The following is a 14038-nucleotide window of genomic DNA, read 5'->3' on the forward strand; positions in this document are numbered from 1 at the left end:
TGGATTTGTGGGGGTAGCTCCTTAACAAACTTGTTCAGTTCTTTTTTGTATTCTTGTGTTGGGTCTGAGTCCAATTTTATGTAAAAGGTGGTATTGGAAAGTTGTCTGTGAGCCTCCTGGATGTAATCAGTTTTGTTCATGATGATTACAGCTCCACCCTTGTCCGCCTCTTTAATTATAATATCTGGGTTGTTCCTGAGATTATCTATGGTTTTAGTTTTGAACACTGCTGGTGCCCAGAAATGTCTAATTACAAAGGTAAGAGAGATGGCCTGGTTTATTACCTTTTGCTAGCTTGTTGTTGTTGTTCAGTCGTTCAGTCGTGTCCGACTCTCCGTGACCCCATGGACCAGAGCACGCCAGGCACGCCTATCCTTCACTGCCTCCCGCAGTTTGGCCAAACTCATGTTAGTAGCTTCGAGAACACTGTCCAAGAACACTGTTCGAGAACACTGTTTGCTAGCTAGGGTTGCCATATTTTGAAGAGCAAAAACGTGGACACCTTTGCTGACTTCTACTTTTAACTATGGATCACTATGACATACCCTTGAAAAAGAGGGCATGTCCTGGAAAAGGAGGACATATGGCAACCATTATATCCCCTTTAGCTACTGCTTTTGGAAAAGTATAGAAGGCATTATTTGGTTGTTTGTAATTTTTTATTATTATAAAATTATTTAAATACCACCTTTACAGCCATAGTACTCCCAAGGAAGCTCACAATATACAGTTGCAATCGAAATTATTCAACCCCCATTGCAAATCAGGTTTATTATCAAAATTTACTGACTTTTAGTTGCTTGCAATGAGCAAATCAAACAAAAGCAACTGAAATAGCTCAGCACAATGGATGCTTCAAGCTGTTTCCCCAAATTTAGCTAAAATTGCAACTCATTTTTGTATTAGTTCCTGCACAACAAGGTGAAATGCCCATTTTTATAAAACTGTTAGTGTGCTTCCTAACTTTGTCCCTGACTATTTCTTTCCTTGCATCCCTGACTATTCCTTTTCTTGGATAGGTTTTAAAGATCTAAAACATTTTAAGTTTATTTTCATTTTGTTCACCTTTTTCCAATAAGCTAGTTTTAATTCTGTATAATTTCCCATTTGCAGTGATATCCCTCCTCCAGGGTATGATCAATCTGTATTTGAAGTGGGGGAGGGGTGGGGACAGGGGCGTAGGAAGCCTCTTGGCTGCCCGGAGGCACCCCCCTTGGGGGCGAGGTGTCATGCGCCGTGACGTCACGACACACATTGGACGGACTGCACATGTTCTGCATTTCCGCGCATGCGCAGTGCATCCGGCCCAGCGACGCTGCTCCCGCGGCAACTCGTGGGGCTGCCCCGTTCGTCCGTGGAGCAGCACGGACGGGGTGCCGGGCGGTGGGGCTCGGCTTGGGGAGTGGTGGGAGGGGCGGTCGAGTGTCAACCCCCCTCCCCTGGAACCCGGGGCGACCCGCCCCTATCACCCCTCCCTTGCTATGCCACTGGTTGGGGAAAGAGCTGTGGCACCCCTTTGCTGGAGGTAATGTCCTCATTCGGACATGGCAAACTTAGAAAAAACATTCCTCTTTCTGCTTTGAGATGTAGATTCAGAGACTGCCATTCTTCATTAGGGTTTTAATTGTGTTTAGAAAGCAAGCTGAATGTATGCTCAGTTGTCCCTGATCAGCGAATTCAAGAAACAGAAAGCCACCCACTGCTTGAATGAAAGAGGAAAGTGTGAACATAAGATGCCCAGCTCCAGATACACTTTATAATGGCAAGAGAAGCAAAAGAGCCCCGCCATGGGGACATGTTCTGCGCTTTGAAGCTCTGCCTTCTTTTGCTGCTCTTTGGAAACGCACATGTGGATTGCTTCACATATTGGACATATTTGAACAATTATATGAAGAAGCTTTTTGCCCCCCCCACCCTCTGATCAACCATAGTTTACTGCTTTTATCTGAACGTAGAAACTACAGTTCCTTGTTCCAATATAAGCCACAATTGTTGTATTATTATTAATTAATTTTATACTGTCTTTTATTGAAAGATCACAGGTGTACAGCATAAAAAAAACAAAGTGCATAACAACAACAAAAAATTTAACACCCCCTAGACACATTTTTAAAACCATAAAAGGATCTTAAATCTATTTCAAATTGTGGTTTATTCTGAAACTGGCTACCGTACTTTCTTGGTCTTGGCAGAATGGGGAACTATGGTTATTGGAGGGTTACTGGTTTGATCACTCACGCTGTGAAGAGAAGAACAAAGGGGCTTGGCGGTGGTGGGGTGAGGAGTAGATGTCAGCTTAAGATTCTCCAAACCAGGGCATCATCTTCTCAGTCTTCTTAATTACCTTCCCAAAAGAAGGTCTGTTAGCAACCAGTAAGTAGATTAGTTGGTCCAGGGTGGGTTTTTTAAAGGAGCAGTTGCCAGACCGCTTCTTTCCAAGCACCAGGCACTTTCTCCCACATTCATGGCAACTTAGGCCTTCCCAGTCTATGCTTCCTAAATGTGACATCGTCCCTGCCCATGATGAGTACCTGGGACAGTTGTTAAATGGCCTCTTCCACCACCTTCCCACAGCTAGTCTGGACTAAATTCCTTTGCAGGGATGGTTAGACCAGTGTGCAGCGCTGGTCAGGATTCGAAGGAAGCCCTCAAGCTGTGTTGTTGAACTTTCACCAAAGGACATTGCAATGTCAGCTCAAGACATTTTGCTACCTGAAGCAGGCCACATGCACACCCCTCCCAGGGCTAGCACATTTCTGCTTTCTTATAGCTTGCCCTCATGGGGCTGCCTGAAGTGCATTGCTTCTCCCTGCCACCCGCTTTAGGACCAGAGGCTGTGCATCCTTGTCTGAACATTTTAAAACTTGGCGCTTGGCATCAACACTGAACTGACATAGACCCTCTATTAGTTAACCCTTCCCTTCCCACAGCTGAGCTCCAGGACAAAATGTCTTGAACTGACAGAACCAAGCGTTGGAAACACTAGGATTTTTGCAAAGATAGCAAACTGGACTCGGAGCAGATACTGTGCATCTTCTTCACAAGAAGCAAAGAATAACACATTTATTAGTTTACTTAGTCTTTAAGGTGCCACAAGATTTTTATTGTTTTATTTGCTTCAGCAGTCTAACTCCACCACCACCTTTCTGGAAATCCTCTTCACAGCTTAGAATGGTTGTCTGAACATGGTACCGGTAATTTAAACTTGATCTCGCTGCTTTCTCTGTTTGTGGTTTGCTCTTTAGCTGCCTCTTTTAAGAATATCAGCTCATACAGTTTTTTGTTTGTTTCCTCTGAGTTCAGACTGAATACATAGCTTGTAATAAGCTAGAGTTTAGGCATAGCTTCCAGCTGCCATTTACTGTATTTTTGGTTTCAAAGCACTGAGATTGGGAATTTTTTTCCTTCCTCCCTAGCAACAATAACCTAGGGTTTTTTTGGGGGGGGGGTAGAAATTGGTGTAAATTTATTGGTGGAGGTTGGTGTAATTATGTTTCTGTCCCACTTTCAATTAATTAATAAAAAGAAATGAATTTGCAATTGAGGAAGTCTTAATTGCCTGGTGTATGTTACTAAGGGTGAGCAACTGGATTGTGGACTGGCCAAGGGGCTTTCAAGGAACAGAAAGAAGCTGTGGGCCAAACCTCCTCCAAAGGAATGAAGTTCATTGACTGCTCTGTGGGATCTTGGACCTGGAGGAATTCAGAATCATGAGAAATTTCACTTTCCTTGAATTTCCCCCCTTTCTAACAAGCCTCTGACCTTTTTAGCTGTATGCGTTTTTAACAAGGCCTGTTGAAGTCAAGAGAGAAGAACTGCAGAGGATATTTACAACTCCTTATCTGTTCTTCATGGCTACTATTGCCTGCCATTAGCTGAGCTTTCAAATGCCCATGCTTTTTTTCTTGTTTCTTCTCCATGTTTGCTGAACCATTTTAGGTTTTTGAAAACTAGGGTGCCGAGGTGGCTGCTGCTGATTAGGACCGGCAGGAGACGAAGAGGCTGGGGCATGGCCGAGGGCAGAATGAGATGGTTGAGGCAATGCCCCATTTACTGCAATGGACTGTTAGGATGTTTGGCATTGGCAGGGCCAATATGAGTGATCAGCATTGCAGGTGCTCCCCACCCCAGAGTTCTCTGCCACTGCTGCTGCTTGATGCCATCTCCCATGCCAAGCAGTGAGCAGGCACAGGAATGAGGATAAGGAGCAAGAGCCTTTGCTTATCTTGTCTTCTTCTGGGGGTTCAGTTACAGGTAGGTAGCCGTGTTGGTCTGCCATAGTCGAAACAAAATAGAAAATTCTTTCCAGTAGCACCTTAGAGACCAACTGAGTTTGTTCTTGGTATGAGCTTTCGTGTGCATGCACACTTCTTCAGATACACTGAAACAGAAGTCTGAAATTCCTTTGTATTAAGACAGCTACTTTGAGATCTTGTTTAGAATGTCCTGGGATATTGAAGTGTTCTCCTACTGGTTTCTCTGTCTTGTGATTCCTGATATCAGATCTATGTCCATTTATCCTGTGAGGGGACATCTGGTCCAACCTTCTGCAATGCAAGAATCTTAGCTAAAGCATCGGTGACAGATGGCCATCCAACTTTTGAAGCCATGGATTCAAGTCCTACCCTCCAGAGCAGGAGAAAACAAGCTTGTTCCAATTAATGGAGAAATTGTGGTGGGTCGGGGGACAGTATCAAAAGGTACAGGACATTTAGTAGCTTCTGGGTGCTACTGAGAATGTTGCTTATAACTCAGAGAACATTAACTTTCATTCTCTCCAAGGAGTAACATCATTCCCTTTTAATACTATTTGTGGACGAAGCATGCTTGGGCCTCTGAGGAATACTGGCAGCTGGAACTGGAAGAAGCTGTTGGGATTAACGCCTGCCTCTTGACAGCATTGTTTTCAAACAAATGTCAAATCCTTTAAACCTAGCAACTGGGAGGTGCTCTCTCTTTTGTCTGAGGGATAAGGGAGCAAGGGAAAGAGAAGAATGTGCTGATCACTAATCCATTGCTTTCCACTAAAGCTCTACTTTCTGGAAAGAGCCAATATCTCCTCTCTCCTCAAATAATATATTAGCAACCTAATTCTAAAATTAATAATCAGAACATCAGCATTAATGTTGTTGCCCTTTCGGGCTGTTGTTTTTAATATAAACATTCACAGCAGTGCTGTCCAGTATCCCGTTTTCCCCAGGAATCTCCCTTATTTCAAGCAGTTTCCCGCTGCCATCCCTTATTTTTTATATCCCTTTAATTTCCCGTTTTTTCAAAGGAAGCAGCTCCTCTCCCTCCCCCTGCTGGCCAGGGACGGGGAAGACCTCGCCTCCTTGCAGCCCCAAAGCAAGCGGGAGCCATTTCCCGCGCTTACAGGGGGGCATATTTGGCCCCCTGCACCAGCCCATATCAGCTGCCGCCGAGACCCTCAGCTAGACAATAGGGTTAGCTGGGGGGGGGGAGCCTGGCTGCCTTTGAAAACGTGCGGCTGTTGCTTTGAAACGTTACAATACGACGGAGCGGCGCGCGCTTTGTAACTTTTTATCCGGAGCTTGCTGAGCAGCCGAGGCGTCATAGCCCACGGGCAGCGTTTCCAAAATACAGTAAGCCTACTTACACACACCAGTGCCGCCCACTTTTGCTTCTGGCTCCGCCCACCACTGCCATGTGACTGTCCCTGGGATAGGTGAGGCTGCTGATCCCTTATTTTCAAATCCAAAACTTGACAGCTATGATTCACAGCAATGTTAACATTTTAAAGGTATTTTCAAAATGGTCTGCTTTTGATCATACAAAAAGTTGTAGCAGCTTTAGTCACCGTGATGCATGTTCTTATGCCATTTGCATGCTTGCTTTTATTTTTTCCAAGAGATATTACACTTCTTATGATGACTTAACTCACATTTGAGATACAAAATTTAATGCTTTGATGGTGTTTCCTGCTTGGCAGGGGGTTGGACTGGATGGCCCTTGTGGTCTCTTTCAACTCTATGAATGCTAAAATTTGTTTCCTTGTTTTCACTGGGTTGCATTCAACGACATCATAGTCAAAATTGCAATCTATGTAAAGTCCATTGATAACAGTGACAGGTAGGTAGCCGTGTTGGTCTGCCGTAGTCAAAATAAAATAAAATAAAATAAAATAAAATAAAAATTTCCTTCCAGTAGCACCTTAGAGACCAACTAAGTTTGTTCTTGGTATGAGCTTTTGTGTGCATGCACACTTCTTCAGATACAGAAACAGAAGTCACCAGACCCTTATATATAGTGAGAGGTTGGGGAAGGGTATTACTCAGAAGGGTGGTGGGAATGGGGGATTGGCTGATAGGTGTGGAAAACCTATCAGCCAATCCCTGTTAACAACTGCAATTGGTCTTACAGGAAAAGGCAAGGGGTGAAATGGCTAAAGAAAGCTTTGTCATGTATAATGAGATAAGAATCCAATGTCTTTGTTCAGACCAGGTTTCTCCATGGTTTTAAGTTTGGTAATTAGTTGCAATTCAGCCACTTCTCTTTCCAGTCTATTTCTGAAATTCCTTTGTATTAAGACAGCTACTTTGAGATCTTGTATAGAATGTCCTGGGAGATTGAAGTGTTCTCCTACTGGTTTCTCTTGTGGTTCCTGATATCAGATTTATGTCCATTTATCCTTTGGCGTAGGGTTTGGCCTGTTTGTCCAATATAGAGAGCTGAAGGGCACTGTTGGCATTTGATTGCATACACAATGTTAGAAGATGAGCAATTAAATAGTCCTGAGATGGTATGTTTGATGTTGTTGGGACCAGTAATGGTGTTGTCCGGGTGTATGTGGCAGCAAAGTTGGCATCTGGGTTTATTGCAGGCTCTGGTACCAGTGTCCATGTTGAGTCCTGTTGTTGTATTATTGTGGGTGAGGAGTTGTTTAAGATTGGGTGGCTGTCTGTAGGCGATGAAGGGTCTTCTTCCCAGAGCTTGTGAGTATTCTGAGTGTGACTTTGCTGGACACATTCCAGTAAATCCTAAGTAATTCCCCCAGGAGTGACGTTATTTTAAACATTCTGAAAAGCAAAGAGGGTGGATTCAGTTCTCCAAATGCAACTTAGAAGCATAGAATCACATGACCTGTAAGATCTTTTTTATTTATTAATTAAATTTACATACCACCCTATCTGTACCTGTAGATCTCAGTGTGGTTCACAACCTGCCACCCTTTGACTGCTTCTCTGGATTTCTGATCAGATGCAAAAGTGTGGTTAAGATTTCTCTCCACCATTTGGCAAGAGCGCACAGTGGTCATAAGTTACTGTTTGTGAATGTTTATCTATCTTCTAATTGTTAACAGCATCTAAAGTATTCTTATTTCTGATTGAATTGCTGTTATTGAAAGGTATGTCAAAAAGACATGTTTCATGAAGGGCCATTTCACATGCTAGTTTTGTTTAGCACGACTTCCTAAAAACAAGTGAAAGGGACAAATGGATGTTTTGAAAGAAATGTACATATGCTGACATAAAAGATGTGTACAAATAGCAAAAAAGCTAGAATTTGTTTTGTATACAACATTCATTTACATTGAATTGCATTTGCCACTTTACTGTTCTTTCCCAGAGTTTAGAGAGCTGCTTTTAACACTACTTCATCCACCTGCCAAGGTGCATCATCGCTCCCTGAAAGAAATCCCAGGGCTGGGTTGCATCCATCTCTTTTTCATCTCTTTGGTCTCCTGTGGCTTTGGGCCTACTGGTTGGTGTGTGTTACTAAAAGAGGAAATTAATAGTGCATCAGCAAGACCCACTGAAGTCACAACTAACTTGCCCCATGCAGTTTCTAGTTATTAAATTGTATGTTACTTTACAGTTCCTTCAGTATCGTAAATGACCCCTATACAGTGGACGCTCGGGTTGCAAACGCGATCCGTGCGGGAGGCGCGTTCGCAACCTACAGCATTCACAACCCGTGTTGCTGCTTCTGCGCACGCGTGAGATGCAATTCAGTATTTCTGTGCATGCGCAAGCGCCGAAACCCAGAAGTAACTCGTTCTGGTACTTCCGGGTTCGGCACGTTTGTATCCTGAAAATGCGCAACCCGCAGCAAGCGCAACCCAAGGTATGACTGTATATTGAATCCTTGGCAATTAGCAAATGTATAATTCAGTTACTTAATAGACAGGCAATATATTGATTAAACTATGTAGTGTGACAGCACATATATTTAAAAATTGTTCTTTTTAAAGTTTATCCCAGCTTTCTGGTAACTGAATTTTGGCCATTGGTCACAGCCGTATCCTTAAGCCCACTGCCTCATCCACAGGGAAAGGGCTGAGGCTCAGTGGGACAGCATGTGATTTTTTTTTTTAATTCAAAAGTTCAATCTTTGGAGTTTCCAGCTGTAAAGCTGGAAAAGGCTTTTGTCTGACATCAAGTAAGATGAAATATTCACTTGCAGTGATAAGCTGAATGATGGGAGCATGGGGGGGGGTGGCCAAGGAAGCCCCACAGATTGGTTTTTTAATCTCCAGGGGTGTGGATATGTTTCTTAATGTGTCGAAGGCGGAGAGTTACCACTGCAGATATGAGGCAGCAAAAGGTTGTAGCTGGTCTCTCCTGAATTGTTTTTAACAAGCTTTGCTGCATCTTCTGAACTCAGCAGTTGCCTGGCATCATTCCTCACGGAGAATGGCCCAAGAGGAATGGCAGTGTTATGACATAGCATTGTTCCCAGGGGACATCTTTGATAGGGGGCAGGTTTTTTTATTTCTTTATAAAGAATGCCCCTGGAATGGCACTGCAGCATGATGTAGCATTCCCATTGCTCCATGCTCAATGAGGAACACTGCCCTGTAGCAGCTGACGCTTTTTGTCATGGTATCACAGCTTGAAGCAAATCTTCCTTTTAAGAAAGACCAGCTGCAGCCCTCTGCCGCTTCAATATCTACAATACTGAGCTCCCATGAAAAATTAAAGAAATCCCCCACCCCCTCTGTCCCTTACCCTCCACTCTTTGGTGGGTGGAGCTGCCCTGCTCTCTATCCTGGTTTCAACCATACTTCAGTATGATGACAGCAAATTGTGATTATTGTTAACCAAGAATGGTCAGTCCTGGTGAATGCTAAACATAGGCTGTCTGATTTGGATGTAAAAGTTGCATATGATTAGAGCAGGGGTATCCAACATACTGCCCTCTAGATATTACTGGACTCCCATAAGTTTCAGCTAGCCTGATGGGATGATGGGCGTTGTAGTTCAACATTATCTGGTGGGGCAATGGCTACCTCTGGGTTAGAGCAAATCTGAAGGAATTGCTGGGAATCCATGCAGGAGAAAAGAAGAAGGGGACAGAGTCCATAACACACTTTAGTCATGGTTTGAAACCTGGGAAGTATGACACCTGAATGGAGACATTCTGCTGCCTGTGCCTCCCTAAGCATAGGCAAATTTGAAATGGATGGTTCAGTTTGTCTTGTCCAGGGCCTGAGAAAAGATGGAAGTAGGAGGGACCCATCATGAAGGAAACAAAGGCTCTGATGAAAAAAATGTGCAGGAAACTCCAGAAGACATGAAGCAAATAGCTTTATTTTGCTACTGTCCTGGTTCAAAAGAGGAAAGTAAACAGTCTGCTTTTTGCCCTCAAACTATACTGTCCTATCAAGAAAGGCTGCGGTGACCGTGATGGCCAATGAATGAATACTGATTTTAATCTTGATTGATTGATTGATACTGTCCTACCTTTTGAGCCCTATTGTTGGTCTTTGCTGGATGGTAATAGAACATGGTCTTAGTCATGTGGAATGTGGAATGATGTCACAAACTGACAATACCATAGGTTTTTTTTAAAGTTATGTAGAACTCCCACTAGAAGTTTCATAGGAGATTGCTGGGCATACATCGTCCTAAAGATTGCACATGGAAAAAAAGAGATGGTAGGCAGAGGTTCATATTCAAATCCTTTTTACATTCGCCAAAATATGCAAACAGATGTCATTTTATAGACATCTTGTGGACTTGAAGATGGTACATTCAAGACTGAATTTATTAGTTTCTTCTGTCATGTTTTTATTTGCTTATAACTGAACATCTTGTCTTTAAGTTGGACACTTTGAATGCTGGATTTGGTAGAAATGTGTGAGTACCTTTATTCAGTCATATACATGTGAACTACAGAAATTCTTTGAAAGCCTTAGCCCTTGGCCTTGGGGGCATCTTTGTGCAGAGTGACGGGATAGGAATACTTCAGCTAATAACGACTTTTCTTTATGAAGACTTGCTGCATGAACTTCCTTGATCTTTAAAGTCAAAACAACTTCTCTATAACCTGGTTAACATGACTGCTTTATACATGAAGGTTGTTTACTATATGTACTAGAAGTAGTATCGTGAATGAAAGGCAGACGGTGAGATTTTGCTCTCCATCCAAAGGACAACAATAATACATATACAATATTTGAAAGCCTCTGCATTATATTGTGTCCCCTCCCCACCACCACCACAAAGGAAATTGTTTTCATGCAAAAGCAAGAAAAATTGTATCTGGCAGCAATGGAGGAGCGTGGAACACAATTAAAAATTCTACCTTTGAAAATGTGTTTCCCCACATGTTGGATTTTTATTCATTCATCACTGCATGCCTGTGCTGCTCCCGTTACAAAAGTATTTGAGGTTGTTCCTTTGCAACAAGAGAGCTACCGGTACATATCTGTGCTAATTCCTTTTACCAAATAGCATTTGTCATAGACCATCAGAGGAATAAATTGAATTTCAGAGAAACCTAGATTCCCTGTGAAATATTTCCATACAGACGCTTTCAAACTACACAAATATATACAAGCAAATACAAATAATGTATGTTTGTGAAATTAGGCTGAAAAGCGATTGCTTGTGTCTCGGAGCTCTCTTAGCCATTGGCTGGGCTGCTTTGATTTCACAGCATGCCACATTTGCCAAATCCTTATACCGGTAATTGCTGAAGGGGAAGGATACACATTTTCCTGAACACTGACAAGGAAGGGTTAGTATTTTCCAAAGACTAGCAATCAGAGTCAATTGGTATAAGGAAAGTTTGGACTAAACAATCGATTGGACTAAACAATAAATATCAATCAATCAATCAGCAAGCAAGCAAGCAAGCAGGGGCGTACCCAGGATCATACATATCCAAACTGCCTTTAGCTACCCTGTGAACCTTGACACGTGCAGGAGAGATGCTGACCCCCCCCCCCGAAAAAAACATGGGCCGCGTTTCTGCTCGGTCAGTAGAGTGGACATCTCCTCGTCATTCTGAGGCCCTGCCCGCGAGGTTTACACTCGCACCACCACCACCACCACCACCACCACCACCATTTGGGTCTTGCTGTGAACTTGCTGCCCAGCGGGAACAGAAATGCGCTCTGCACATGCTCAGAGGCGCCCCGGTTTCTCTTCTTGACTCCCAACGGAGAAGCAGCCAACAGACGGGGACCCAGCCAATGTCTAAGAATATCCCGCCACCACCCTGGTTTTGCTGGCGGTTGGGAGGAAGAGGCGCTCTGCACTTGGCTCAGAGGCGCCGGAGCCTCGGTTTCCGTCGCCTCCCGTGGCACACAGAAGCAGCGCTCTACTTACAGACTTTTCGGGGTGCAAATAGCACTCCGGAATGGATTGCGTCCGTAAGTAGAGGTACCACTGTATTTAAAATATTTATGCACCTGCCCTTACATTCAAAATTCCCAAGACAGTTTATAAGAACTAATACAAATTACTTTAAAACAGTAATAGGCAGTACTGAAAACGATCTATGTGCAGGGGGTTAGGCAGAGATTAATAAAGCCTGATAAAAAGGTCTTTAGAAGGAAAAGGATGAATGAGTAAAAGCTTATTTATTTGGCACAGAGAGCATTGCCATACTCAACTGTGAAATAAGCAGTGATGCTCCTTCCCTGCCTGCTCCACAGAGCTGTGAGTGCCATGCAGCCTGCCCTGTGCCCACTAGGCCAACCTGTTGCAGCGATGGACTCTGTTTTGTTAGCAGTGAAGGTTCATCTGCCAGTCTGGTGGGTCTCTGTAGTGTGGTCTAGTGGTTAGAGGATCAAGATGAGCAGTGTTCAAAGCCACTCATAGACCCAGTCTCTTAGCCTAACCCAGGGGTCAGCAAACCCTTTCAGCAGCAAACTGTCCCTCAGACCTTGTGGGGGGCCAGACTATATTTTGAAAATAAAAAAATCAACTAATTCCTATGCCCCACAAATAACCCAGAGATGCATTTTAAATAAAAGCACACATTCTACTCATGTAAAAACACCAGGCAGCCCCCCCCCAATAACATAGAGATGCATTTTAACATAGAGACACATTCTACTTATGTAAAAACACGCTGATTCCCGGACCGTCCGTGGGCCAGATTTAGAAGGCGATTGGGCCAGATCCAGCCCCTGGGCTTTAGTTTGCCTTCCCATGGCCTAACCTCTTCTATAGGCCTGTTGCACAGATAATGGGGGAAAGAGAAATGTATGGGGAGGGAAAGATGAGATAGAAACCTAACAAATTACTAAATGCATAGGATGGGAAGGGTGAACTCTCATCCTTGGTCTCAGGCAGCAAAACGTCCTGCACTAGCCCTCGGGGGAACTGCTCAGCTGGTAGAGTAGGAGACTTTCAATCTCAGGGTTGTGGGTTTGAGCCCCATGCTGGATAAAAGATTTCTTCACTTGAAAATAGTGTTGATCTGTTTGGATGAATTAGGTTGTTTTCAGGTGTCTAAGCAAGGACTCTTCACACAACCTGGCTCATTGGGTGGTATTCTTCCAATGAGTTTCATCAGTGCAAGGATTTCCACTTGTGCAACAAGGCCTTTCTTTGTGTGGGCCCTGTCCCACCCCCAAATCAGCTCTAGAAGGTTGGGAAAACTCCTAGAACTGATTTAGGGGGTGCACAGAGGGAGGGGGGAAATGTCTTCTTGCATTAGGAGAAATCCTTGCACTGAAAGAATGGTCACCTTAGCGCTTTGTTGGATTCTACCCATTATTTCTTCTAGGCTACAAATGACTGGCGTTGATTCCTTCACATATGTCAAATACACTGTTTAAAAGATTTATATCCTGCCTTTATTACTGTCCAGTACTCATTTGATGGGACGCGGGTGGCGCTGTGGGTCAAACCACAGAGCCTAGGGCTTGCTGATCAGAAGGTCGGCGGTTTGAATCCCTGCGACGGGGTGAGCTCCCGTTGCTCAGTTCCTGCTCCTGCCAACCCAGCAGTTCAAAAGCACATCAAAGTGCAAGTAGGGACCGCTCCGGTGGGAAGGTAAACGACATTTCTGTGTGCTGCTCTGGTTCGCCAGAAGCGGCTTAGTCATGCCGGCCACATGACCCGGAAGCTGTACGTCGGCTCCCTAGGCCAGTAATGCAGGACGAGCGCCGCAACCCCAGAGTCGGACATGACAGGACCTAATGGTCAGGGGTCCCTTTACCTTTACTCATTTGATACTACAAAGCATACATACATCAAGTGATGCTATAAATCCCAGCTGCTCTTGGATGTCAATTTCAATTAAATTTAGAGGACGTGAAAGTGCTATGTAAAAAGTCCCTTGAAGTCTGCTCAGGTGCCAGTATCATGAGACATTTATGAAAATTACAGACCTTTCCCTGGATCCAAGTTGACCAATTTATTACTGAAGCTGTTTGTATGTGGAGACATCATAATAAACCACAGCTGCCTTAAAGTGCAGAGACAGAAGTGAACGTGAGCATGCAGTTCAAATACAGAAACCTTGTGTGCATATTTTAAATTTGTGAATTTTGTAAAATTATTTTGATAGCAGCTATTTCCTAGAGTTGATTTTAGCTGAAGTATGCTTATTCTTTTTTTCCTTTTTCTTTTTAAATGGTATTGCCTTTGCCCACACAATTGCTAAAGTTAGTTTGCAGTTATTCTTGGTCTGTGACATGAATTTATGGGGTACCCATGACCACATTTTCACTCAGTATTCCCTGAGATGTGATTATGATGGAAGAGAAAATAAAAACCATCTTTCAACTTCCTTCAGCGAGACCAAAAGTGCCTTGCCCCTCTGCTTATGCTCTCGT

General features: G+C 43.6%; 1 protein-coding gene across 4 annotated transcripts in view; it reads left to right on the top strand.

The window, feature by feature from the left end:
- Positions 1-223: 223 nt before the first annotated feature.
- APBA1 (amyloid beta precursor protein binding family A member 1) overlaps positions 224-14038 on the top strand; it is a 51852-nt gene continuing 38037 nt past the window's right edge. For all 4 annotated transcript variants that reach the window (XM_033163652.1, XM_033163653.1, XM_033163655.1 and 1 more), the window contains exon 1: positions 224-258. The gene's annotated coding sequence lies outside the window, so the exon portion shown is untranslated. The remainder of the gene's footprint in view (positions 259-14038) is intronic.

Source organism: Lacerta agilis, chromosome 11, assembly GCF_009819535.1.
Source record: "Lacerta agilis isolate rLacAgi1 chromosome 11, rLacAgi1.pri, whole genome shotgun sequence".
Lineage (NCBI taxonomy): Eukaryota > Metazoa > Chordata > Lepidosauria > Squamata > Lacertidae > Lacerta > Lacerta agilis.